Source organism: Somniosus microcephalus, chromosome 9, assembly GCF_052327205.1.
Source record: "Somniosus microcephalus isolate GS21.2 chromosome 9, FLI_Smic_1.0, whole genome shotgun sequence".
In the NCBI taxonomy this organism is placed as follows: Eukaryota; Metazoa; Chordata; class Chondrichthyes; order Squaliformes; family Somniosidae; genus Somniosus; species Somniosus microcephalus.
Genome location: NC_140995.1, coordinates 155,157,639 through 155,185,498, shown reverse-complemented (window position 1 = coordinate 155,185,498; position 27,860 = coordinate 155,157,639).

Here is a 27,860-nt window from a genome sequence, read left to right as displayed (position 1 = left end):
CCCTAACAAAACAAAAATGGATTTTTATGTGGGGAGAGGGAAGAAATTAAAAGTAAGATCTAATATTCTTACTTATGGTTTATTCAAAGGCTGTATCAGCATCAACATTATAATATTACTGTAGTCCAGGCAGCTGCTACACTGACTGAGCTCTAACAATAAAATATTCTTATCTATAGTAACAATTCATGGTCAGAGCCCTAACAGTGCAATATTGTGCAAAACTATCTTGTGGGATATTGTTTACTATTTTAATTGGGAATAGTGAAAGTCATTTTTGGAAAAATTGATCAGTTAATTAGCTCACTCGTTAATGGATTTAGGATAAATGATTGAGGCAAGGCAGAGCAAACATCAGCTCCCTGCTGTGAATATAATGTATACATAGTGTAACTCCCAAGGTCATTTTAAGCCACTAAACATATATTAAACTTGCGGGTAAACTTTGCAGACCACTTAGCATAGGCAGTGAGTACAGATAAGGATATTTTTAATGTTAGTCTCAAATGCTACCCTGAGGCAGCGGAAGCATTCTGGGCCAAGAATCACTGGCTCCAAACCTTTATCTTTCAGATGAGATGTTAAAACCAAGGTTCCATCTTGGAGAAACATTCATTAATCAGTCAACTTGACCATCTTTAGAGAACTATTTGAAAAAACAACAAGAGGAATCGACACAGAAACAACTTGCATTTATATAATGTCTTTCATGTCCTCAGAACATCCCAAGATAATAAAGTACATTTTTGAAGTGTAATCTCTGTTGTAATGTAAGGAAACATGGTAGCCAATTTGCACACAGGCAAGGTCCCACAAACAGCAATGAGATAAATGACCAGATAGTCTATAGTAATTTTGTTTGAGGCCAGAAGAACTCCACTGCTCTTCTTCAAATAGTGCCATGGCATCATAGAATCATAGAATAGTTTAGCGCAGAAGGAAGCCATTCGGCCCATCAAGTCTGTGCTGGCTCTTTCAAATAGCAATACTCATTAATGGATTTGGGATCCTTTAGATCCACTTGAGAGGGCAGACGGGGGCTCAGTTTAATGTCTTATCAAAAAGCTAGAACCTCCAATAGTGCAGGGCTCTCTTGGTACTTAAGTATCAACTAGATTGCCTGCTCAAGTCTCTGGAGTGGGGTTGGAATCCACGACCTTTTGATTTAGAGGCAAGAGTGCTACCACTGAGCTACAGCTGACAGAGGAAATGCACTAGATGTGGATTTTCAGAGAGCGTTTACATAGGAATACATGGAATTTACAGCACAGAAACACTCGATTGAGTCCACCTGGTCCATGCCGGTATTTATGCTCCACACGAGCCTCCTCCCACCCTACTTCATCTAACCCAATCAGCATAATATTCTATTCCTTTCTCCCTCATGTGTTTATCTAGCTTCTCTTTAAATCTATGATATTCGCCTCAGCTCCTCCTTGCGGTAGCGAGTTCCACATTCTAACCACCCTCTGGGTAAAGAAGTTTCTCCTGAATTCCTTATTAGATTTATTAGTGGCTATCTTATATTATGACCCCATTTGATAAGGTACAATATAGAGACTTATAGAATAGCAAAGATAATGGGGCACATGGAATTAAGGAGAATGTGGCCACTGTAGGATTCGCAAAATTTCCACATTTCCCCAAAGGTTATTATTAATAAAAGGGACCCTGCGTGGACATTTAAAAAAAAAAGGGTACCCAAAGATGGCGTCCGCACCTCGTGGCCAAAAGCCTGTTAGATTTTAAAAGCTTGGACTCTGTGGCACAAGCAGCTTTTGGGGAAATCGAAACCTAAAATGCAGTTTCTGTGAAGGGCTTTTGTATTTTGAAAAGCAGACAGCAGGACTTTGAATATGTATTAAGCCAAATCGGAGACAGATCAAACCCAGTTAGGCCTATACTTAAGGCCATCAAGCAATTTGCATAAATAATCAGAAACAGCTTAAGGAAGCCATCAAGGCTGGACAGGCCCATTAAGATGTATTAATAACAAAACAACTCGATAATCAGGCCAGTAGATGCAATTACCGGCCATCTAAAAACAGTTAGTTTAGATTGCTACCATTATTTAAACCAGCCCGCCAAGATTGGGACAAAGAACTAACCTGATTTGGCACGCAGATAAGGGCCATCCGAAGGAGTATAACTGAAGGCCCCGGGTAGCAATCTCTCTCTGCTCTCGCTCATGGCTTCTGCTCCAGCCCCTCACCCTCATGGCTGCTGCTCTTCCCCCATCCCGCGCTTACCGCCTGGCCACTGCCCGTGCCTTTCCCATCCCATCCCATCAGGAATGCCTGGCATTGCACCGGGTGGACACGGACAAACCAGGCCAGGCCAGGCAGGATGCAACGAGGCGAGGAGGTGGGACGAATTGGGAAGACAAATTGGGAGGACGATTGAAGAAAAGCTTCGAATAATCGGGCCTTCAGTCTTAGCTGACCTGTGACTATCTTCATGCAAACTCCAACTGCCGACCAAGGAAGAGGAACCATCATCCCTGTAAGGTAAAATACCCAAGTAGAGACTTTAACTTTTGGGTACTTGTACCTGGATGACGCCCTTGCAGCACCCCAAGACCACATGACGACGGCAAGCTCCAGAAAGCACAAAGAGTGAACCCCAAGCCCCACCGCTGTTTTGAATTCAGCAGATCTTTTGATTGGTGAGCATGAATTCTGGCCCCTCATAGCTTAATCTAGTTAGATATAGGGGGTGGGATAAGGATAAGGGGATTGTTAAGATAGTTGTTTTCCCTCAATGTGCCGTGTGTTCCCCATTCCCTGTGTAAGTATAGTTATTTGTATTTGCCTGTAATTTTACACTAGTAACTTCTCATAAGATTGTGTTAATTTCTATTTCAATAAAATCTTGGTTTTGCTTACATCCAAACCACCTGTCTACTCGAGTCTTTTCTGTATCACCGCCTGTACCTAAGTCCGGTGTCTAGAACCCAGGGGCGTGGGAGCGATTCGAACCGCTCACAAACAGACAAGGGTATAACTGACTGACTGGGCGCACGCGCCAACCCCACACCACCCCCTACGCCACATGGATAAATAGATGGCTGAAGGGCAGAAAGCAAAGGTAGAGGAAAGAGGAAGTTTCTCAGACTAGAAGGATGTGGTGTCTATGTATATTCTCGCACACCACCACAATACATTCACTAGCTGTGTAAGCACAATTTCAAACAATGTCTTGCAACCAGCATTCTCACACATGTTCCTCTTCTGTTTCAACAGACAACCCCCATCTCCCCAAGAACCAGCCTGCCCTGCCCCAATAGCCAGCAACCCAACAGCCTAATGTACCAGCACAGTTACATCACTGGGGGATTTAGATAGTCAATTTGTGGAGGATGCGGGCAGTCTGCCTTTGGTGCAATCGTACTGCCTCAATCCCTTTTTTCATCCTGTTTTTTCTCCTCTAAATTAAACAAAAAGAGCAAAATACCCAAATCAATTCTCATATTTTAAATTTTAATTACAATAATAAAAAATGTGGTTAAGCTCGCGTAGGAGGAAGTTAAAGCACAAATAGTCACAAGGGTAGTCACTTGGGTGGTTTATAGTGTTGTTGAATATGTGTTCTGGGAAATGGAAGTTCAAGAGTGAGGGCTCTCGGAAGACAGAAAACAGGAGCCAAAAGCACCCAAATCGGAATCGCATGTTAAAATAGGATTAGCAAGGCACTTAACAGGCTGTTAACTGCTTTAACTGCCTATCCCATGTTTTGGTGTCGGGTCAGTTCGGGAGTGGCTGACCCGACATTTAAGAAATTAGAGTGGGGGTGGGTTGGAGGTGGTTTCACAGCCAACTGGCAATTTTTCTAATTTTCATTACCAACCCGCCTCCAAACCTGCTCTCTGAGGTCCATTAAAATCGAGCCCAGGATCTCTCTGTTCCTGCACCCTCATTTAGTTCATATTTCCTCTCCTCATTCGTCCTACCAAAATGTATCAGTTCACATTTCTCTGCATTAAATTTCACATGCCATGTTTGCCCATTTGACCAATCTGTCCTCCTAAAGTCTGTTACTACATTTCTGAGTTTCATGACATCTGCAAACTTTCAAGTTATGCCCTGTATACCCAAGTCCAGATCATTAATATATATATATATTAATCTCTACTATCTCTGATGATAGATTCCATCAACCAATGTTTAACTGACTGGTCTGTAGTTAACTGGTTTCTCTTTCCCTCCCTTCTTAAATAATGTAGTGACATTTGCAATTTTCCATTCCAAAGGCATAATTCCTGAATTTAGAGTCCTTTGGAGAATTATGACTAATGCATCTGCAAGTTTTGCACCTATTTATTTTAATAACCTGGGGTGGAAACCATAAGGTACTGGAGATTGACTTATCTTAAGTCCCATTAATTTCTCCATTACCATTTAAAAAAAACGTATATTAAATCCACTATGTTCATCCCTTTGACTTATTGTCAGGTTTGCTTGTACTGCTGGCATTTTGCCCTCTTTCTCCACTGTGACAATGGATGAAAAGTATTCATTTAACCAATCTGCCATTTCCTTACTGTTCATTGCAGTCTCATCCGCACTGTCTTCAATGGACCCACATACCCCTTTACCAATGTCTGTCTATTAATATATTTCTAAAAACTTTTGCTGTTACCTTTGCAAGTTTCTCTTTCATATTCTCTTTTTGCTGATCTTATTACTTTCTTTGTATCCCTTTGCTGCCTTTTATAGCTCTCCCAGTCCCCTCGATTTCCACTTTTCCTTATATTAGTGTCAACCTTTTCTTGTAGCTTGATACTTTATTTTTATTCATTTTGGAATGTGGGTGTCACTGGCAAGGCCATAATTTATTGCCTATCCCTAATTGCACTTGAGAAGGTGGTGGTGAGCCACCTTCTTGGATCGCTGCAGTCCGTGTGGTGAAGGTACTGTGCTGTTAGGTAGGGAGTTCCAGGATTTTGACCCAGCGACAATGAAGGATCGGTGTTATACTTCTAAGTCAGGATGATGTGTGACTTGGAGGGGAACTTGGAGGCAGTGGTGTTCCCACGCGCCTGCTGCCCTTGTCCTTCTAGCTGGAAGAGGTTGTGGGTTTGGGAGGTGCTGCCGAAGAAGTCTTGGCGAGTTGCTGCAATGCATCTTGTAGATGGTACACACTGCAGCCACGGTATACCAGTGGTGCAGGGAGTGAATGTTTAAGGAGGTGGATAAGGTGCCAATCAAGTGGGCTGCTTTGTCCTGGATGGTGTCAAGCTTCTTGAGTGTTGTTGGAGCTGCACTCATCCAGGCAAGTTGAAAGCATTCCATCACGCTCCTTACTTGTGCCTTGTAGATGGTGGAAAGTCTTTGGGGAGTCAGGAGGTGAGGCACTCGCCACAGAATACCCAGCCTCTGACCTGCTCTTGTTGCCACAGTATTTATGTGGCTGGTCAATGGTGACCCCCAGGATGTTGATGGTGAGGGATTCGGTGATGGTAATGCCATTGGATGTCAAGGGGAGGTGGTTAGAATCTCACTTGTTGGAGATAGTCATTGCCTGGCACTTGAGTGGTGCGAATGTTACCTGCCACTTATCAGTCCAAGCCTGAACATCGTCCAGGCCTTGTTGCATGTGGACATGGACTGCTTCATTGTCTGAGGAGTTGAGAATGGCACTGAACACTGTGCAGTCACCAGCGAACAGCCCCATTTCTGACCTTATGTTGGAGGGAAGGTCATTGATGAAACAGTTGAAGATAGTTGGGCCTAGGACACTGCACTGAGGAACTCCTGCAGCGATGTCCTGGGGCTGTGATGATTGACCTTCAACCACCACAACCATCTTCCTTTCTGCTTGGTATGACTCCAGCCAGTGGAGCATTTTCCCCCCGATTCCCATTGACTTCAGTTTTACTCTGGCTCCTTGATGCCACACTCGGTTAAATGCTGCCTTGATGTCAAGGACATTCACTCTCACCTCACCTCTGGAATTCAGCTCTTTTGTCCATGTTTGGACCAAGGCTGTAATGAGGTCGGGAGCCGAGTGTTCTTGGCAGGACCCAAACTGGGCATCACTGAGCAGGTTTTTGGTGAGTAAGTGCCGCTTGAAAGCACTGTCGATGACGCCTTCCATCACTTTGCTGATGATTGATAGTAGACTCATGGGCCAGTAATTGGACGGGTTGGATTTGTTCTGCTTTTTGTGGACAGTACATACCTGGGCAGTTTTCCACATTGTTGGACAGATGTCAGTGTTGTAGCTGTACTGGAACAGCTTGGCTAGAGGCACGGCTCATTCTGGAGCAGAAGTCTTCAGCACAATAGCCGGGATGTTGTCGGGGCCCATAGCCTTTGCTGTATCCAGTGCGCTCAGCCGTTTCTTGATATCACGTGGGTTAATCGATTTGGCTGAAGACTGGCTTCTGTGATGGTGGGGACCTCAGGAGGAGGCCGATATGGATCATCCACCCGGCACTTATGGCTGAAGATGGTTGCAAAAGTTTCAACCTTGTCTTTTGCACTCATGTGCTGGGCTCCACCATCATTGAGGATGGGGATATTCATGGAGCCTCATCCTCCCATTAGTTGTTTAATGGTCCACCACCATTTACGACTGGATGTGGCAGGACTGCAGAGCTTTGATCTGATCCGTTGATTGTGGGAACGCTTAGCCCTGTCTATAGCATGCTGCTTCTGCTTTTTAGCATGCATGTAGTCCTGTTTTGCAGCTTCCCCAGGTTGGCACCTTATTTTTAGGTACGCCTGGTGCTGCTCCTGGCATGCTCTTCTACACTCCTTATTGAACCAGGTTTGGTCCCCTGGCTTGATGGTAATGGTAGAGTGAGGGATATGCCGGGCCATGATGATACAGATTGTGGTGGAATACAATGCTGCTGCTGCTGATGGCTCACAGTGCCTCATGGATGCCCAGTTTTGAGCTGCTAGATCTGTTCTGAATCTATCCCATTTAGCATGGTGGTAGTGCCACACAACATGATGGAGGGTGTCCTCAATGTGAAGACAGGACTTCATCTCCACAGTGACTGTGCGGTGGTCACTGCTACCAATACGGTCATGGACAGATGCACCTGCGACAGGTAGATTGGTGAGGATGAGGGCAAGTAGGTTTTTCCCTCGAGTTGGTTCTCTCACCACCTGTTGCAGGCACAGACTGGCAGCTATATCCGTCAGGATTCGGCCAGCTCGGTCAGTAGTGGAGCTACCGAGCCACTCTTGGTGATGGACATTGAAGTCCCCCACCCAGAGTACATTCTGTGCCCTTGCTGCTCTCAGTGCTTCTTCCAATTGGTGTTCAACATGGAGAAGTACTGATTCATCAGCTGAGGGAGGGCAGTAGGTGGTAATCAGCAGGAGGTTTCCTTCCCCATGCTTGACCTGAAGCCATGAGACTTCATGGGGTCTGGAGTCAATGTTGAAGACTCCCAGGGCCACTCCTTCCCGACTGTATACCACTGTGCCACCACCCCTGGCGGGTCTGTCCTGCAGGTGGGAAAGGACATAACCCGGGATGGTGATGGAGGTGTTTGGGACATTGGCTGAAAGGTATGATTCTGTGAGTATGACTCATGTCAAGCTGTTTCTTGACTGGTCTGTGGACCAGCTGTCCCAATTTTGGCACAAGTCCCCAGATGTTGGTGAGGAGGACTTTGCAGGGTCGACTGGGCTGGGTGTGCCATTGCCGTGTCTGTAGCTGGTGCCCAAGGTCGATGCTGGGTTGTCCGTCCGGTTTAATTCTTATTATGTTTCGTAGCAGTTAGTTACAACTGAGTGACTTGCTAGGCCATTTCAGAGGGCAATTAAGAGTCAACCACATTGCCGTTTACCCTCATTTGTTGACCAAGGTTGCTTTACTACACAAATGGAGCCTTTGCATTTTAGGTGTGTGTTCTGGTTTTGTAACATTCCAAATACTTTTCTGAATATTTCCCACTGTTTGCCTGCAGGTTTACCCATTAGCAGTTCGCACTCTGCCGCCATCCCACCAACGGGAAGAATTCAGCCTGAGAATGCAAGGAGAGTGAAAAATAAAAGGAACTGTAGCAGTTATTGAGGTACGACGCTATGCTCATTTTAATGACATGAAAGAACTACTCTAACCGAGATTATTCAAAACTCTTACAAACTGTAATAGTCTCTGCAGCAGTTGCTATGGTTTAATGTTATTTTCCAGTTGTTGGAGCTTTTGTGTCAATTTCAATTTATAAAACCCCTAGTGAACTGACTAATGGCCTTTTAATGGATCACAAGACGCACAGGCGGTCATGCCCATTTGTAATTGCCTGAATGATAAGGTTTTTTTAAACAGCTTTTCAGTCTCACACTTCATCACCGAACAAACTGGAGCCACCACTGCTGAGAGCCATTCAGAAGACCAGATTCAATAGGAAATTAACTTGTAAAGTGGGAATGCTTAATGACACAGGACACAAAAACACAATAAAGTCTTCATGTATGAAGTGTCAATGCCAACTGCAATTAGATGCAGTAATCACCTTCCATTGCAAAATGGGATTATTTACGATAGAAAGAAAGAAAGAGAAATTCTACAGCCACCAGTTAGAATGTGCAATATTTATTTATCCAAAAAAAATCACCTAAGGCAGTGTTGTCCAACAGAAATTGCTGACTAGACTCAGGTGTGGCTACAGTGACACTCTTTTAACCACATGCACTAATTTTAGTAGAAAATGCCTTACGCCACTCACATAATACAGGTAAATGTACTAAACACATATGTTTACTTAACAAACATCACCATTCAGTAACTAAGGAAGTGAAGCATTCACAATGAACAAAATAGACTTGCACTCTCTGCTTTTCATTATTTCATTATTATTTTTTATTCGTTCATGGGATGTGGGCATCGCTGGCAAGGCCAGCATTTATTGCCCATCCCTAGTTGCCCTTGAGAAGGTGGTGGTGAGCCTCCTTCTTGAACTGCTGCAGTCCGTGTAGTGAAGGTACTCTCACAGTGCTGTTCAGGAAGGAGTTCCAGGATTTTGACCCAGCGACGACGAAGGAACGGCGATATATATCCCAAGTCAGGGTGGTGTGTGACTTGGAGGGGAACTTGCAGGTGGTGGTGTTCCCATGCGGCTGCTGCCCTTGTCCCTCTAGGTGGTAGAGGTCGCAGGTTTGGGAGGTACTGCCGAAGAAGCCTTGGTGAGCTGCTGCAGTGCATCTTGTAGATGGTACACACTGCAGCCACGGTACGCCGGTGATGGAGGGAGTGAATGTTTAAGGTGGTGGATGGGGTGCCAATCAAGTGGGCTGCTTTGTCTTGGATGGTGTCAAGCTTCTTGAGTGTTGTTGGAGCTGCACTCATCCAGGCAAGTGGAGAGTATTCCATCACACTCCTGACTTGTGCTTGTACATGGTGGAAAGGCTTTGGGGAGTCAGGAGGTGAGACACTCGCCGCAAAATACCCAGCTTCTGACCTGCTCTTGTTGCCACAGTATTTATGCGGCTGATCCAGTTAAGTTCCTGGCCAATGGTGACCCCCAGGATGTTGATGGTGGAGGAATCGGCGATGGTAATGATGTTGAATGTCAAGGGGCGGTGGTTAGATGCTCGCTTGTTGGAGATAGTCATTGCCTGGCACTTGTGTGACGCGAATATTACCTGCCACTTATCAGCTGAAGCCTGAATGTCGTCCACGTCTTGTTGTATGCGGGCATGGACTGCTTCATTATCTGAGGAGTTGCGAGTGGCACTGAACACTGTGCAGACATCAGCGAACATCCTTACTTCTGACCGTATGGTGGAGGGAAGATCATTGATGAAGCAGCTGAAGATGATTGGGCCTAGGACACTGCCCAGAAGAACTCCTGCAGCAACGGCCTGGGCCTGAGATGATTTACCTCCAACCACCACAACCATCTTCCTTTGTACCAGGTATGACTCCAGCCAGTGGAGAGTTTTCCCCCCTGATTTCCATTGACTTCAGTTTTACTAGTACTCCTTCATGCCACATTCCGTCAAATGCTGCCTTGATGTCAAGGGCAGTCACTCTCACCTCACCTCTGGAATTCAGATCTTTTGTCCATGTTCGGACCAAGACTGTAATGAGATCTGGAGCCAAGTGGTCCTGGCGGAACCCAAACTGAGCAACAGTGAGCAGTTTATTGGTGAGTAAGTGCCACTTGATAGCACTGTCGATAACACCTTCCATCACTTTGCTGATGATTGAGAGTAGACGGACGGGGCGGTAATTGGCCGGATTGAATTTGTGTGGACAGGACATACCTGGGCATTTTTCCACATTGTCGGATAGATGCCAGTGCTGTAGCTGTACTTGAACAGCTTGGCTAGAGGCGTGGCTAATTCTGGAGCACAAGTCTTCAGCACAACAGCCGGAATGTTGTCGAGACCTACAGCCTTTGCTGTATCCAGTGCACTCAGCCGTTTCTTGATAACACGTGGAGTGAATCTAATTGGCTGAAGACTGGCTTCTGTGATGGTGGGGACCTCAGGAGGAGGCCGATATGGATCATCCACTCAGCACTTCTAGCTGAAGATGGTTGCAAATGCTTCAGCTTTATCTTTTACCCACACATGCTGGGCTCCACCATCATTGAGGATGGGGATATTCAAGGAGCCTCCTCCTCCCATTAGTTGTTCAATGATCCACCACCATTCATGACTGGATGTGGCAGGACTGCAGAGCTTTGATCTGATCTGTTGACTGTGGGATCACTCAGCTCTGTCTATAGCATGCTGCTTCCACTGTTTAGCATGCATGTAGTCCTGTGTTGCAGCTTCGCCAGGTTGACACTGTATTTTTAGGTATGCCTGGTGCTGCTCTGGCATGCTCTGCTACATTCCTTATTGAACCAGGGTTGGTCCCCTGGCTTGATGATAATGGTAGAGTGAGGAATATGCCGGGCCATGAGGTTACAGATTGTGGTGGAATACAATTCTGCTGCTGCTGATGGCCCTCAGCGCCTCATGGATGCCCAGTTTTGAGCTGCTAGATCTGTTCTGAATCTATCCCATTTAGCACAGTGCTAGTGCCACACAACACGATGAAGGGTGTCCTCAGTGTGAAGATGGGACTTTGTCTCCACAATGATTGTGCGGTGGTCACTGCTACCAATGTTGCCCTGGACAGATGCATCTGCGACAGGTAGATTGGTGAGGACAAGGGCAAGTAGGTTTTTCCCTTGTGTTGATTCTCTCACCACTGGTCGCAGGCCCAGACTGGCAGCTATGTCCATCAGTGCTCGGCCAGTTCAGTCAGTAGTGGTGCTACCGAGCAACTCTTGGTGATGAACATTGAAGTCCCCCACCCAGAGTACATTCTGTGCCCTTGCTACTCTCAGTGCTTCTTCCAATTGGTTTTCAACATGGAGGAGTACTGATTCATCTGCTGAGGGAGGGCAGTAGGTGATAAACAGCAGGAGGTTTCCTTGCCCATGCTTGATCTGAAGCCATGAGACTACATGGGGTCCAGAGTCAATGTTGAGGACTTCGGGGGCCCCTGGTTCCTGACTGTGTACCACTGTGCCACCTCCCCTGGTGGGTCTGTCCTGCCAGTGGGACAGGACATACCCAGGGATGGTGATGGAGGAGTTTGGGACATTGGCTGAAAGGTATGATTCTGTGAGTATGTGGGACAGCTCTCCCAATTTTGACAAAAGTCACCAGATGCTGGTGAGAAGGACTTTGCAGGGTCAACTGGAATTGGTGTGCCATTGTCGTGTCCATAGCCAGTGCCGAGGTCAATGCCGGGTGGTCCGTCCGGTTTCATTCTCATTAAATGTAAATATGTTTGTGTATCAAATATCTCTGGAAGCAAGAGAAACAACATGGTGGTGTGACAGGTTTGTGTAGTTCTCTATTACTCCCAGGCATCAGCTCGGCTCATTCGCAGCACTTTTATTTCTGAAACAGAACACTGAAGGATCAAGCTGCACTCCAGAACTTAAGCATATGATCTAGGCTGATTCTTCAGTGCAGTGCTGAAGAAGTGCTGCATTAATAGAAGTGCTGTCTTTCAGATGAGATGTTAACCTGCACAGTTGGATGTAAAAGATCCCATGGTATTATTTGAAGATAAGCAGGGATTTCTCCTGGTGTCCTGGCCAACATTTCCCCATCAACCAAATCCAACTTAACTGGTCAATCATCCCACTTGTTTTCATGGGCGCCTGCTATGTGCAAATTGGCTATTGTGTTTGTTTATATGACAATTACATTTGAAAACTGCTTTGGAATGTTATGAGGAGCTAATAAGGTTTTATTAATTCAAGTTTTTTCCTCTTTCTTACACAGTGAGTTTATGAACTTCGCCAGCCTGTCAGAATGGAACACGGACACAAGATTCAGACCTCTCCCCATAGTGAAAAAAGGAACATGAGAGGGTGAGGCACCCTGCTCATTCCTATGCAGCTCATTTCAGGCAGTGTCAAAGTAGCACTGTCACTGGCTTAGTTGCAAGTTGCCTGCCAACCCATTAGTTGGGGAATGGGACCAAAAGCGAAGGCGAATACAAAGTGCTACACCAAATTGCTACTGTCATTAATATCTAATATCTCTGGCACTATCCCAAGTCTATCGTTTCTCCTTCAAATGTCTTTTCCACTAGCTGGTGAGGAAGGGAAGGGAAATAAATTCCAATCCTATGACCTTTCATGAAATTACTGACAAAGCCACTGTATGATGGAGCAAAGCTCAAGTGTTTCAATAGAGCCCACTTCTGGGGATTGTTCAAATAAAGAGGGGTATTTTTCAGGGGGCCAGCGGGTGCATTCATTGGCGGGTCGGGTGGGGAAATTTTTTTTGACAGCGGGTCGCAACTTTCCCAGATGTCGGGTCTGTCAAGGCTGAACAGACCTGACACGCAGTGGCGGGGGAGGCAATTCAGGTCATTATGACCTTGTTAACAGCCCATTAAAAAGTATTTGGAGCTCAGCTTACCATTTTACGAAGACACCCACATCGTCCATGATGCTCAGGGATCACGTCAGATAAGGAGGTCAGGAGTTGTATGAGCATGGAATCATCTCTTGACTTGACAGCTGAAAATGTGCTATAAAAGCTCCCATCTCACAGCTGTTCACTTTACAAGCTCACAAGCTGTTGCTTACTGCATTTGGAAGACAGATTGAGCTTTTTGCAGGTTGCAAGTGTTTAGAGCAAACTCTCTGTCCAGTATCACCTCATTGGAACAACCTCTCTCACCATTGACAGATCGCTTCTGTCATCTCAAGTTCACCTGTCATCTCATAGAGTCATAGAGTAATACAGCATGGATAGAGGCCCTTCGGCCCATCATGTCCGCGCCGGCCATCACGCCCTGTCTAATCTAATCCCATATTCCAGCATTTGGTCCGTAGCCTTGTATGCTATGGCATTTCAAGTGCTCATCCAAATGCGTCTTGAATGTTGTGAGGGTTCCAGCCTCCACAACTCTTCCGGGCAGTGAGTTCCAGACTCCAACCACCCTCTGGGTGAAAAAGTTCTTTCTCAAATCCCCTCTAAACCTCCCGCCCTTTACCTTGAATCTGTGCCCCCTAGTTATTGACCCTTCTACTAAGGGAAAAAGCTCCTTAGTATCCATCCTATCTATGCCCCTCATAATTTTGTACACCTCTATTACATCAGCATTGGTGTCCTTGAAACTCTCTCACCTTGGTCCTCAGAATCCCACCACGATCGGCCCCAACACCAGCAGCACCAGGCACACCAGTAGCACCAACAACAACACCAACCTTCTCCGCAATCAACTGTTGCTGCATAGGACAGAGGGCATCAGCACCCAACCACATTACTGCCCGGGACGCCAGGAATGGCCTCACCATGGCCAGATTTACTTCACTTGACACTGTACATCCTGGCTGCCACATAATGCCCCACACCAACACCATAAAGCATCCCTACAATGACCAAGCCATTCCTTTCGCACTCTTCACCATTGTGGGGTGTACGGTTATGTCTCAGCATTCATTGCGACTCACTAAGCCACTTACAAAGGTGCACACAAATCTGTCCAAGAATGCAAAGTGTTGAAAACAAAGGTTTCAATGTTTGATGCCACATTAACAGAAACTTTACATGAACATTGGCTAACATACACAAGTGCCTACCCTTGTAAGTCGGTATGATTGGACTAGGATGAAGGTGAGTGTGAGGGGTGGCTAGTGAGATGGGGAAGTGATAATGTAGATAGAGGGGGCTGGGTGGAGGTGCAACGTAAGTTGATGTGAGTAAGAATGTGCAGGAGTAGGGTAGGGAAGGCAGCGTGATGGGGATGTGATGAGTGACACAGCAGGATGAGGTTGAGTGTGGCTTTGTACTAACGTTTCGTGATCTACTGAGACCATTGAAAGGCTTGTGCCACTGCAGCCTGGTCCTCCTTACGAAATCCCTGCTTGTGCCCTCCTGTGCAATGTGCAACCAGACTGCATTGGTCTCTTGGGGAGGTCTCTTCCACCCATTGGAAATGAAGAGAACCTCACTGCGTGCTGTGACTCCCACCATTAGCATATGGAGGGAGTCATGGGAGAGCCCGGGTGCAGCCGTACACCTCTGTGCAGTGCTTGTCAGTGTTTGCAGCACCTCAATGCTGTAGAACACTGACAGCACAGCTGTCACAATCAATTTACGCATGGTCCCTTTCAGGAAACCAGCTAGTGACGCGTCATCAAATGATGTCATTAGACCCGCTTCCTTCAATTGTCCGGCAAACGCGCTGGGCAGGTTTAACAAGCCCAATCAGTATAAAATCATTCTACACAGCGGGCTGGAGCCAGCAGCGGGGTCAGGACCTGCCACTGACATCGCCCTCCCTGGACCCGCAGAGGTAGGGGAAATCGTGGCCAAAGAGTGGAATAAGATGGGAAAACAATGTTTTAAAAAACTGTTCATGCATCAGGACATAGATGCCATTTTTTAAGTCTCTCCTATTGATGACAATGGGGGCGATTTTCTCACTGGAGGCAAGATGGAGGCGGGTTTCAGTTTGGGTGTGTCAGAAACTCGCCTCCACTGATAATTTTCAAAAAATGGAGATTTTCCCATGACTGGCCACTTGATTTCAGAGGTGTGGGAGGCCTTGCTCAATTAGTGTTTTGGGACTGAAACTCGCCTCTGTTGACAGCACTTTTCCAGTCTGAGTTATTGGCTTCTTGCTCCCTTGGCTCACTCCACAGCATTTCTGCTTCTCCTGCACCACCTCCAACATCTTTTGAGATACCTATGTCCAATTCCAAGGCAAGGGCCTACCCGAGGCTCTCGGATGAGGCGCTGCAAATGTTGTTTGAGGGGGTGAGAACTAGCATGGAGGTCCTCTTCCACTCATCTCAGAGGAAGAGGCCTGCCAAAGAAACCAAGGCTGTGTGGGTGCAGCTGGCAAGGGATATAACCTCCAGATCTGTGTGTAGATTGGGAGACTGTTTCTGTGTTTTGATGAAATGCCATCGCTGTTGGAATGCATTAACATGATTTGACACCAAAATGTTGGCGTTATGGCATCTGTTCTTTCGCCTTAGGCAGCCACACTTGTGTTGTCAGGTTGGTGGCCTGACTGAAAGGAGGCGAGTGAGTTATGTCCATTGTCAATGAAGTCCTGGCATGGAGCCAAGGACATGTGTCAACTTGGCCAACCTATACAAATCTGGCCATGATAAGTTAATCCCTTGCATCCCTGGCAGCCATGTGCTCGCGTGCTGTCACTGCCGCTGGTCGAAACACCAGCGCTCTGACATCCTCCTCCTCCTCCTCCTCCTCCTGCTGCTCCTCCTCCTGCTCCTCCTCCTCCAGATCATCCTCCTCCTCCAGATCATCCTCCTCCTCCTCAGCCTCCACCTCCTCCTCTTCCTCATCCTCATCTGAGGTCCAAAGTGAAAGGAAATTAATGTTTCCCATTCTGCTTGCAGATGCCTCCTCTGGGAAAGTGCTCATTGTAAGCAGGGCGAGGTTCTTCCCAGGAGGTCCCACAGTTGATGGAGTCAAGCTGTAGCACCTCCGACTTCGGAAGGCCTTCTAAAAGTGCTCAGAGACCTTTTAAAGCCAAGGTCTGGCACCTGCAAGTAAGCCTTGCTGCAGTGAACAAGGTCTTGTTAGACCTGCAGCAGTGAAGAGGCCACCCACGAGTCAACCCACCAGGTTTACCTGGCGTGGTTCAGAAGTTGCGTGGATCACGCCGAAATTATGGTAAATTCAAGAGGGCCTCTCAAAATAGGATTAGAGAGGCCCTTAACAAGCATTTGCAGTAGTTAATTAATGCTATGGCCAGCTGGAGGCGGGAGCCAAAACCGGCACCGGCGAAATCCCACGGAGGCGGGTTGGAGTCGGGTTTCTGACCCAACCTCAATAATTCGAATTTCCTCGCCTTTCCTGACTCCAAACCCGCCTCCTCCAGCGTCAGAAAATCGCCCCCAATGTCCTGTAGGATAAGTCAGATAATTTTACAAGATTGAATGCTGATATTGTCAATGACAATGGGGAAATGGCAGACATGTTAAGTAATTACTTTGCGTCAGTATTTACAGTAAAAAAAGAGTATAGCATGCCGGAAATCCCAAAGAAACTGATATTGAATCGGGGACAGGGATTCAATGAAATTAATGTAAGTAAAATACATTGCCGATGCCCTAACTATAATCTTCCAAAATTCTCTAGATTCAACAACCACTCCGTTAGATTGAAAAATTGTGCATGTCACTCCACTTTTTACGAATGGTGAGAGAGGGAAACCAGGGTATTATAGATCAGTTAGCCTAACATCTGTTGCCAGGAAATTGCTAGAGTCTATAACTGAGGATAGAATGACTGAACACCTTGAACATTATCAGTTGATCAGAGAGTGCCAGCATGGATTTGTGAAAGGTAGGTCATGCCTGACAAACCTGATTGAATTTTTTGAAGAGGTGACTGAAGTAGTGGACAGGGGACTGTCTATGGATGTTATTATATGGATGTCCAGAAGGCATTTGATAAAGTTCCACATAAGAAACTGTTATCTAAGGTAGAAGCCAACGAATACAAAGCTGGGTGGGAATGTAAGTTGTGAGGAGGCTACAAAGAGGCGTCAAGTGGATATAAACAAGCTAAGTGAGTGGGCAAGAACATGGCAAATGGAATATAATGTGGAGAAATGTGAAGTTATCCACATTGGTAGGAAAAATAGAAAAGCAGAGTATTTTTTAAATGGTGAGAGATTGGGAAATGTTGGTGTTCAGAGGGACGTGGGTGTCCTTGTACATGAATCACTGAAAGTTAACATGCAGGTGCAGCAAGCAATTAGGAAAGCAAATAGTATATTGGCCTTTATTACAAGATGATTTGAGTATAAGAGTAAAGACGTCTTACTGCAATTATATAGGGCCCAGGTGAGACCACACCTGGTGTATTGTGTACAGTTTTAGACTCCTTACCTAAGGAAGGATATACTTGCTACAGAGGAAGTGCAGCAAAGGTTCACCAGACTAATTCCTGGGATGGGGGGATTGTCCTATGAGGAGAGATTGAGTAGACTAGGCCTATATTCTCTAGAGTTTAGAAGAATGAGAGGTGATCTCATTGAAACATACAAAATCCTTACAGGCTTGACAGGGTAGATGCAGGCAGGATGTTTCCCCTGGATGGGGAATCTAGAACCAGGGGTCACAGTCTCAGAATAAGGGGTCGGCCATTTAGGACTGAGATGAGGAGAAATTTCTTCACTCAGAGGGTGGTGATACTTTGGAATTCTCTACCCCCGAGAGCTGTGGAGGCTCAGTCATTGAGTATATTCAAGACCGAGATCGATAGATTTTTGGATATTAAGGGAATCAAGGGATATGGGAATAGTGCAGGAAAGTGGAGTTGAGGTAAAAGATCAGCCATGATCTTACTGAATGGTGGAACAGGCTCGAGGGGCCAAATGGACTACTCCTGCTCTTATTTCTTATGTTCTTATGAATTGAGGACAAATTATTGACCTGGTTAGGAAATTGGCTGAGCGGCAGGAGACAGAGAGTAGGGATAATGGGTAGGCACTCAAATTGGCAGGATGTGACTAGTGGTGTCCCACAGGGTTCTGTGTTGGGGCCTCAACTATTCACAATATTTATTAATGACTTAAATGATAGCATAGAAAGTCATATATCTAAATTTGCCAATGACACAAAGATAGGCGGCATTGTAGGCAGTGTAGATGAAAGTATAAAATTACAAAGGGATATTGATAGATTAAGTGTATGGGCAAAACTGTGGCAAATGGATTTCAATGCAAGCAAATGTGAGGTCATCCATTTTGGACCTAAAAAGGATAGAAAAATGGTGAAAAGCTAAAAACAGTGGACATCCAAAGAGACTTGGGGGTTCAGGTATATAGATCATTAAAATGTCATGAATAGGTACAGAAAATAATCAAAAAGTCTAAAGCAATGCTGGCCTTTATATCTACGGGACTAGAATACAAGGGGGTAGAAGTTATGCTGCATGATAGCAAAATACTGCAGATGTTGGAAATCCAAAATAACAACAGAAAATGCTGGAAAAACTCAGCAGGTCAGGCAACATCCGTGGAGAGAAATTTGAGTTGACGTTTTGGGTCGAACCCTTCTTCAAAACTGGAAAGAAAAGAAAATAGATCGAAGGCAGGGCTGCGATCGGACAAAAGAAGTGAAAGAAACAAAAGAAGTAAAAGAGCTAGACGAGATGGTAATAGGCTGAGATTAGGTGTAAAGTATACTGGCAGGGCAAGAGATAGCTGCCAGGTGTGAGAGAGAAACAAAAGGAAAGGGGGGGGAGAAAGGAGTGGAAAAATGACAAGAAAAAATGTGTAATAGGGGCCGAGGTTATGATCTGAAATTGTTGAACTCGATATTGAGTCCGGAAGACTGCAGAGTACCTAATCGGAAGATGAGGTGCTGTTCCTCGAGTTTACGTTGAGCTTCCGTGGAACAATACAAGAGGCCAAGGACGGTGAGGTCCGAGTGGGAATGGAGCGGTGAATTAAAATGACAGGCGACCGGAAGCTCGGGGTCACCCTTACAGACTGAATGGAGGTGTTCCGCAAAGCGGTCACCCAATCTGCATTTGGTCTCCCCAATGTAGAGGAGACCGCATCGTGAGCAGCGAATACAGTATACTAGATTGCGAGAAGTACAAGTAAATCAGGTTTTCACTTTCACAGCAGTTTACACTAGATGGTTTTTGTACATAGTGACCGGTCACAGGTGATGTCCAAGTAAACAGGATGAGCATCATGTCTGAGATGTTGACCAGTTAAGATGATAGTGAGTTCACGAGAGACACTAGCATTGTGTAAGTGTATCTTCGACAGTAACCTCCCAAACCCATGACCTCTACCACCTAAAAGCACAAGGGCTCATGGAAACACCACCACCTCCAAGTTCCCCTCCAACTCACACACCATCTTGACTTGGAAATATATCGCTGTTCCTTCATCGTCACTGGGTCAAAATCCAGGAACTCCCTACCTAACAGCACTGTGGGAGTACCTTCACTACACGGCCTGCAGTAGTTCAAGAAGGTGGCTCACCACCACCAGCTCAAGGGCAATTAGGGATGGGCAATCAACAGTGATGCCCACAATCTGTGAATCAATACATTTTAAAAACATTTTATAAGGTGGAGGACACAGTCTTTGTGGTACTTGGTTGAAGACGCCATTTCAAGCAGTACTCCATCGTAAGTTTCATATTAGTGAGTGTGGTTTCCAGGGTGGGAAAGTTACTAGCTTGAGTAACAAAGGCACTGTCATTAGCATAGATGAATATGCTGCAAACTAGTCATAGACCATTATTAATCCTATTCCTTGATTGACCAGCACTTCTATAAAGAGGGACTGGTCCAGTGTTTCTTGTCCACTGAGCTGAAATGCTCTGTTATACAAAATTGTCCCTCTAGCAGACACTTGAGAGCAGAAGTTGACCAATATGCGAAATCAAATTCAAAATGAGAGTCATAATTTGGCACTCAAATGTTCTGAATGGGACTTTATTACCCTATTGCTATAGCTTAAGCCTTTCTGTTATAGAACTGTCTCAACAATACAATACCATGCCTTTGTCACTCTTTTTCGTAAAGTAGACTCAGTTACGAAAGTATACATTTTTCTGACACAAAAGTATCCTAATGTTGCGTTTGAGGATGGTGAAAAAAATGTGAAGACTTTGTTCACTAATGGCAGTGTTGAGAGTTTGCATGACATTGTTTAAACCAGCTGTCATAGATGATACAAACAATAGAGATAAGCTTTTAACTGTAAAATACATATAAATGAAGTTGTTATCTGAGAAAGGGGTCTCTGTTGTTTCTGCTTTTCAAAACATTTTGTAATGCATGATATTAATAAACTGTCAAGATAGTATAAATTCTTAAGAACACAGTCTAAATATTTTAGTCAAGCTGCGGGGGTATAGAAGCTTTTGAAATATTTCCCATATCTGTCATGCAGTTACAATAGCTGTTTCAGCTAATAAAGAAGAAATGATTCAGTGAAAGTTAAAGCTTTGTAGTCTTGCTTTTTATATTGTCCAGTTCTTTATCATCCATCATCTGACTGTGAACCAGGGCTGGAAGTGATGCTTCAAAGGCATCTGGAGACAGCAAAAGCAATAATGTGTTTATCTGAAGGATAACAAAAATCCCAATGTGAGTTCAGCAGCCTCCCCCGGTCAGAGATAGATAATCAAACATCGTGCTACAAATATATCATATCAATGGATTGGGCGCTGTCATGACATTTTACATAGGATGCCCCCTCAGGAATTTAATATGCAGGATTATAACGAATTGCTATGTGACTGCAATTAATCCTGCTTGAAATAGAAAGGAAATGTATTCTGAAAAGTTTTTGAGGTAATGAAAATAATTTTATGGTAGCTAAGCAATGGATTTTCTATAAACATAAGCAGCCTTTTTAGGCATACTGGGGGTAAATTTGACTTTAGGCAATACAGTAAAACGGGCATGATCGGATCAGCCATCTCTCCTGACTTTCATTGATGTCAAAATGTTCAAAATCCAATGGCACTACTTGAAGAAGAGCAGAAATGCTTTTCTCAACCGACACTAAAATATCATTATGTTTGTGCGACCTACAATGTGGAACATGACTGCCAGAGTTATCTCCAGTATATTAGTTTGTGCATTCCAAAAGTAATTCATTTTGTATGAAGTGCATTGAGAGGTTTCTCTGAGGCATGATAAGGGGGTATGTAAATGCAAGTCTTTATTTTAATACTTTGATTGTGTTATTTTGCCGATGTAAAGTAAAATAAATATTTAAACTTGGTGTAGCCAATTGAGTAAAGTAAGGAAGTGTTTTAGAGCATGAAACCATTTTACCTTGCATTCCATGAAACCATTTTGCCTTGCACTCCAGGACTGTACCCAGGAAAGAGAATAGTGTCTTTGTATTTGCTTGGGGAATAAGCAAAAAATAAAACAATGTGAAACTTATGGAGTTGAATTTCTGCAAGGGCTCTGCTGCTGGTCCATTGTAACTTCAGCCATTTTTGGGGGATTTCTGCAACTCTTCCGTCAAAGTTATGGTAGACGAGCAGGAGAACAGCGGAAATTCATCCCCGGGAAAAGATACAAAGGAACTTTCTGTGCCTGACATTTCCGATGAAAAGAGGCAAAATGGCTTTCCCTGATGTCCAAAACTTTCAAGTTCTGCCACCAGTTTATGAAATAGCCAAAAGCCGTGATGAACAACAATGTTGATGGCCTTTCACCTTGCTATACTGATAAGGTGACAAAGTTCTCCTTTGAAAAATTAGCCTGTGGCCGGACAACTGCACAGAAGGTCAAACTAGTTTTACCAAAATTATAATTGTTGATATGAACATGAACCTGTTGTCGTACCTGCACAGATTTGATGATTGCAATTAGCATGCTGAGAAATGCGACACCCAGTTCTTGAACATGCACTATGCATTTTCCAATGTTGTGGAAATCCAGCGGCAGAACGTAACCCATGTTTTAGGTTTATAAAAATCGCCTGTGTTCTTGCTGGTTTTTGTCAATAATTAAATAAATTTTAGTCTTTACACACAGGGCAACATTTTCCAAGACCCTGCAGCAGCAGCTGGGCCTCACGTAATGGGGAGCTTATTGGAAAATCGTGGGCGCGCTGCCTGCAATTTGGCCTCCAGTTGAACAGGGCCGGCTGCCGGCACCAGGTCTTGGAAAATTTCACCCCAATTGTAAATGAAATGTTATTTTCCAGGTAGGTTTTAGATATCTACACCAGTCATTCATTTTCGGGCCCAGACTCAGAAACAAGAGGCCAGAGTATCACCAGGAATTGGTCCTTGGGCCGCAACTACATATTTTGGGTGAGCTGCCGGTGCCTGTCACGCCTCCACAGGCAGCTCACCTGACAAGAAAAATCTATTTGGGCAGCCTGCCTCACCATAATGTAAGTTGCAGGAAAGGGGGTTGGAGCAGGCAATGGAGGGAGCCTGGGCTGAGGAGTTAGGGGGAGAAGTACTGCTCCACAGAAAGGTTATTTTTCATAAATAATTATAATAAAACCTTCCTTTAGCAGGGGCTGCTGAAGAATCCTGAGCGATAAAGAGTCCAACATCTGTCCCGTTCATTGGTAACTAATTTTACACAGGGGGTCTCCAACAGGCGTTAAGCCTCTAATTAACATACTCACGGGGCTTAACAGCTGTTTTAGGCATCCATCCAGGATGCCTAATAACTAGGCATCATGAATTTAGTTGTTGGACCAAAGCCCACACAGATTAGGTGCAGGCTGTCCCATTTCCAAATTAGTATGCTTTGCGCCCATTTTATGCCCAATAAACAGGCACAATACAAACTAATTTCTACCTCAAAGATTCTTTTGCACTACAGGAGCCAACAGCAGATGCATGATTTTCCCTCCATCGCCTGCACTGCATAGTATAAAAGCCTGGAATTTCCCATGGGTCTTCTCCCAATCTACTGCCATAACTTCAGCAGAAGATTAGAGGAACCACCAGAAAAATGGCATAAATGCATTTATGGTATTTTCCCTGGCCCTCTGCAGCTCTTCCACTGAAGGTAGGGTGGACAATCAGGAGGACCCCTGTGGAAATTCACCCCCTAATGTTAATGTAAAAGCCCCTTTCCTGCTGCACAGTCAATGACACTCCATTAGTCTTAGTCCAACTTGGTGGCTGCTACATTAACCCAATTACTTCTATGTAATGAAGGAAGAACTGCTGTTCTTTATAATAGTTGATTAACAGGTCTGCCTGAAGTACTAACCCTTGAAATGTCACCAACAAATTATCTCATTGAACTGTGACATAGCAAGAGAATCTGTGAAACAGTAGAAACTTTGGCCAAGAAATTCAGTTCCAGTGCAGTCAATGTAACTGAACATCAGGCGCGGTGTATAACAGGCAGCCGATCCGATACCGCCCGTTTTGCGCCATTGCCCGAGATGAATTTCTACCCCATCTCTTTGTTGCAGGAAAATTACATCAAAGGTTGCGGGAAAAAAACAAAAACCTTTTAGATTTATGAATGTTGAGAAATGTCATCTTGTGACTATTATTATTATATATATATGTGTGTATCATTTTAAAGTTGCAGCCTTGAGATGGCGTGCAACTGAAATACTTTAATGGCGTTTCAGAGCTGATGGCCGGAATCTTTACCTGAGCATCGGGGCAGGAGTGTGCGGGCCGCGTAGCGAGTTGCCACCCTGAGCTTTTCAACAGCGCGTTCTGCACTGCGTGTTTAACTCAATTACATCACTTGAAACACTCGTGCGGTTTCCCAGACCAATTAAATGGAGCGGGTCGCCTGACGTCACCGACGACTTGTTTTCAGCGCGGATCTTTAAAGCAGCCTTGCACACATCCCAATTGAAGGTTGTTGTAGGTGAGATAAAGGCGTTTGGGAGAACTAGAAATTGCTGCATATCACTGAGATTTTTGTGGGTCATGGAGTCACACAGACAGAAGGCTGCGCCAAGATTCCCTGATGCCTCCCTGGAAGTGCTGGACCAGGAACTCGGAGCACACAGGGAAGTCCTCTTCCCTGTGGATGGCCACAAAATACCAGCCAGAGACACCAAGAGGGCATGGCTGGAGATCAGCAGCAGGGATGTCGCGAGGTGGACGTGGATCCAGTGCCGCAAAAGATTTAATGATCTCATGAGGTCAGGAAAGGTGAGTGCGATGCCACATTCAACTACATCCTGAGGTGCCTGTCACCCCAACCCCATCACTCTGCCTTCCCAAGCCTACTCCTGTGCATCACTCCTCACACCAACCTACCTTGCAGGTGCACCCATCTCTCTTTGTCGATGTACCTACTCGCATCCCCATCTGACTAACCACCACTGACACTCACCCTCATCCTAATGCAATCATAGGAAGTAACACCACAGAAGGAGGCCATTTGGCATTGGCACCCCACTCCCTCATAGTCACCCTCTACAGATGTAGCCCATACATTCCATACACTCATTCCATCACTCACACTCAAATCTCTCTTCTGTTCCTCCTTGAAGGAGAAGAGAGCCCAGAACAACAGGGAGAGGCAGAGAACCGGAGGTGGCCCTCCAATATTTACCAATTTGACTCCAGCAGAGGAGGAGGTGCTTGAAATTTCTGGAGTTGCAGAGCCACTGGCGGTTTGATGGAGAGAGGGAACCTCTCAGCAACCTGATGACAGAATTAAATATTATACAACCACATGGCGTACAACAGTCAATCATGGTGACTTGACGTCAGCAGCCAGTGAAATGTCATCATATGCATAATGGTAACGTTACACATTCTTATCATAAGACTTCTAATTCATCTCTTTATTCTCCCACAGGTTCATTAAGTGCCCCCTCCCCCCCCCCTACTGTCTGGCCAGAGGAGGAAGACGACTCCTCAGAGGAAGCTCCAGTCTCTGAGGGTTCACCGTCAACAGACCCACTCGCACCCAGCCCCTCGGTGGGTCCTGTGAGAGATAGAGTGCTGTAGTCACCTGGTGTCTCACAGATCACAAGTGAGCAAGAGCAGATGGTGGAGACAGAGGCAGCAGTGGAGAGTCCTCACTGGAGGGCACAGGACACTCCAAGATCTGCTGAGCTGCATGCAGATGCTGAACCTCGGGGGCCATCGAGAAAGAGGCTGATCTTGGAGGGGCAGCAACAATTGCGCGAGGCTCTGGCAGCTTTTGCAGCTGTGACATGTGCGACTGTACAGAGAATGGAAGAGTCCATCTCCAACATGAGAACCACCATCTCGCAGGCAATGGCGATGATGTGCTGTTCCATGGAAAGGATGGCCACCTGCATGGAGCAGCAAATGCGCCAGACCAACATAGAAACATAGAAACATAGAAAAGTAGGAGCAGGAGTAGGCCATTCGACCCTTCGAGCCTGCTCCTCCATTCAATATGATCATGGCTGATCCGCTATCTCAATACTATATTCCCGCTCTCTCCCCATACCCCTTGACGCCTTTTGCATCTAGAAATTTATCTATCTCCTTCTTAAATATATTCAGTGACTTGGCCTCCACAGCCTTCTGTGGTAGAGAATTCCACAGGTTCACCACCCTCTGAGTGAATAAATTTCTCCTCATCTCAGTCCTAAATGTCCTACCCCGTATCCTGAGACTGTAACCTCTCGTTCTAGAGCTCCCAGCCAGGGGAAACATCCAGGGGGGAAAATTCAGCTGGTTTGCGCCTCGCATTAGCACCTTAAGAGAGCGCTAATGGGGCGCAACACAACTAGCGCCCAGGCGTGGCGATATCTGCGTCTCTCGCAAAATTGACCGGACATTTTGCGGCGGCGCTAAACAATACCGCCCGATCTCTTGCGCACGCAGATCTTGATGTCATTCGAGAGTGCAACGCCCTTGTGACACCCCGAGACGGAAATTGAGTGGCGCCCCCCTCCTTTCCGCCTGCTGCAACCAACGACAGGTTGACTGGAACGCTTCCCAGTCGCTGTGGGGCCGGGGGGGCGCTATTTAAAGGGGGCCTCTTCCTGGCTTTTGTGTGGTAGCCATTTTTGCACCACTCATTCTGAGAGAGAGAGAGAGATTTTGAGAGAAACAAAGAGAGAAAGAGAGACTTCTGCATTGAGTCAATGCTGTCTGAGGTAGTTTTGGCTTCTGACCATAACTTTGCAGGTACTTTGGTTTTCGACCTTCATAACTTTGATTGCCTAGATACTATGGGGGCTGCAATGGATGGGGACATCGTTCTTCTCCATCACATTCGGAGGGCACAGAGACGCAGAGAGAGAGTGGCAATCATGGCCAGATGGAGGAGGGCCAACAGGCCTCTCTACAGGAGACCCAGGGGGAGAAATTCAGTTGTTAGCACCAGCCGTTAGCACCTTAAGAGGGCGATAAGTGGGGCGCGAAGCGGCTAGTGCCTGGGCGCGGCGAGACCTGCGCATCTCGCGAAATTGAGCAGACATTTAGCGGCGGCGCAAAACCGCAATGCCCGCTCAGCTGCAGATGCAGATCCTTATGTCATTTCATGGTGCAACTCCCTTGGTGCGCCCCGAACCGGAACTTCAGTGGCGCCCCCCTTCTTTCCGCCGAGCACTCCCAGCGACTGGTTGACTGGAACGGTTCCCAGTCGCTGTGGGGTTGGGGGGGCGCTATTTAAAGGGGGCTCTTACTGGCTTCTTAGTGGTAGCCATTTTTGGACCACTCCTTCTGAGTGAGACAGAGAGATTTGCAGAGAGACAAAGGGAGAGAGCTTTCTGCATTGAGTCAGCGCTCGCACAGCTACTTCTGGCTTCAGCCCAGAACTTTGCAGTTGCAAGCCAAATCGACCCTCCCCGTTTAAGAGCTGACCGGAGCCAGCGTGTCTGCCTGCAATCGCTAACTGGCCACACCTGCGCTGCGCCCGCCCTCGGTGGTAGCGCCTCGCCTCTCTGGCTTAGCGCCTTAGGACAGTCGTGCAGTGCCTGCTTTAGCGCACCAAGCACCTCTTGGGGCGAAGCAAGTCAATTTCATTGAAGGTGGCGATAATTTGCGCCGGGCGCTAAATTTAGCGCACGCTCGACTATAATGCCCCAAACGTGGCGATACTGAAGTTCTAGGCGCCAGGGTTTTTCGCCAACAGTTCTCCTACATTAATATGTCTGAGGAGCAGTGTTTGCGAAGGCTGCGCTTCAGCAAGGAGGTGGTCACTGAGCTCTGCCACCTGCTTCAGCCAGATCTGCAGCCTCAACTGAGGAGCAGGCGTCTCTGTCGGTGGTAGTGAAGATAACAGTGGCTCTCAACTTTTATGCCACCGGCTCATTTCAATCAGCTACTGGGGACATCGCCAATATCTCCCAGTTCGCGGTGCATTGCTGCATCCGTCAGGTCACAAATGCCTTCTTTAAAAGGAGATGAGAGTATATCTCTTTCCCCATGACCCCGGACAAGCAGCAACAATGCGCAATGGGCTTTGCGATGATAGCGGACTTCCCCATGGTGCAGGGCGCCATTGACTGCATGCATGTGGCTTTGCGTGCGCCGCAAGAGAATACCAAGGATTTCTGCAACCGAAAGGTCTTCTATTCCTTGAACGTCCAGTTGATCTGTGACCACAGACAGCTGATACTCACTGTCAATGCCCACTTTCCTGGCAGCAGCCACGATGCCTTCATCCTGCGCCAGACTTCTGTGGCAGACGTTTTCCAGGCACTGCATCACCCAGGTGGTTGGCTTCTCGGGGACAAGGGATGTCCTCTGTGCAGCTGGCTGATGACACCGCTTCGAACGCCCAACACCCCTGCTGAGCTGCGATACAACGAGAGCCATCAAGTTACCAGGAACATCGTTGAGCACACAATCGGTGTGCTCAAGCAACGGTTCAGCTGTCTGGACCATTCTGGAGGAGCCCTTCAGTACTCGCCTGAGCGAGTCTCCCACTTCGTTGTTGTGTGCTGCATGCTGCATAACCTTG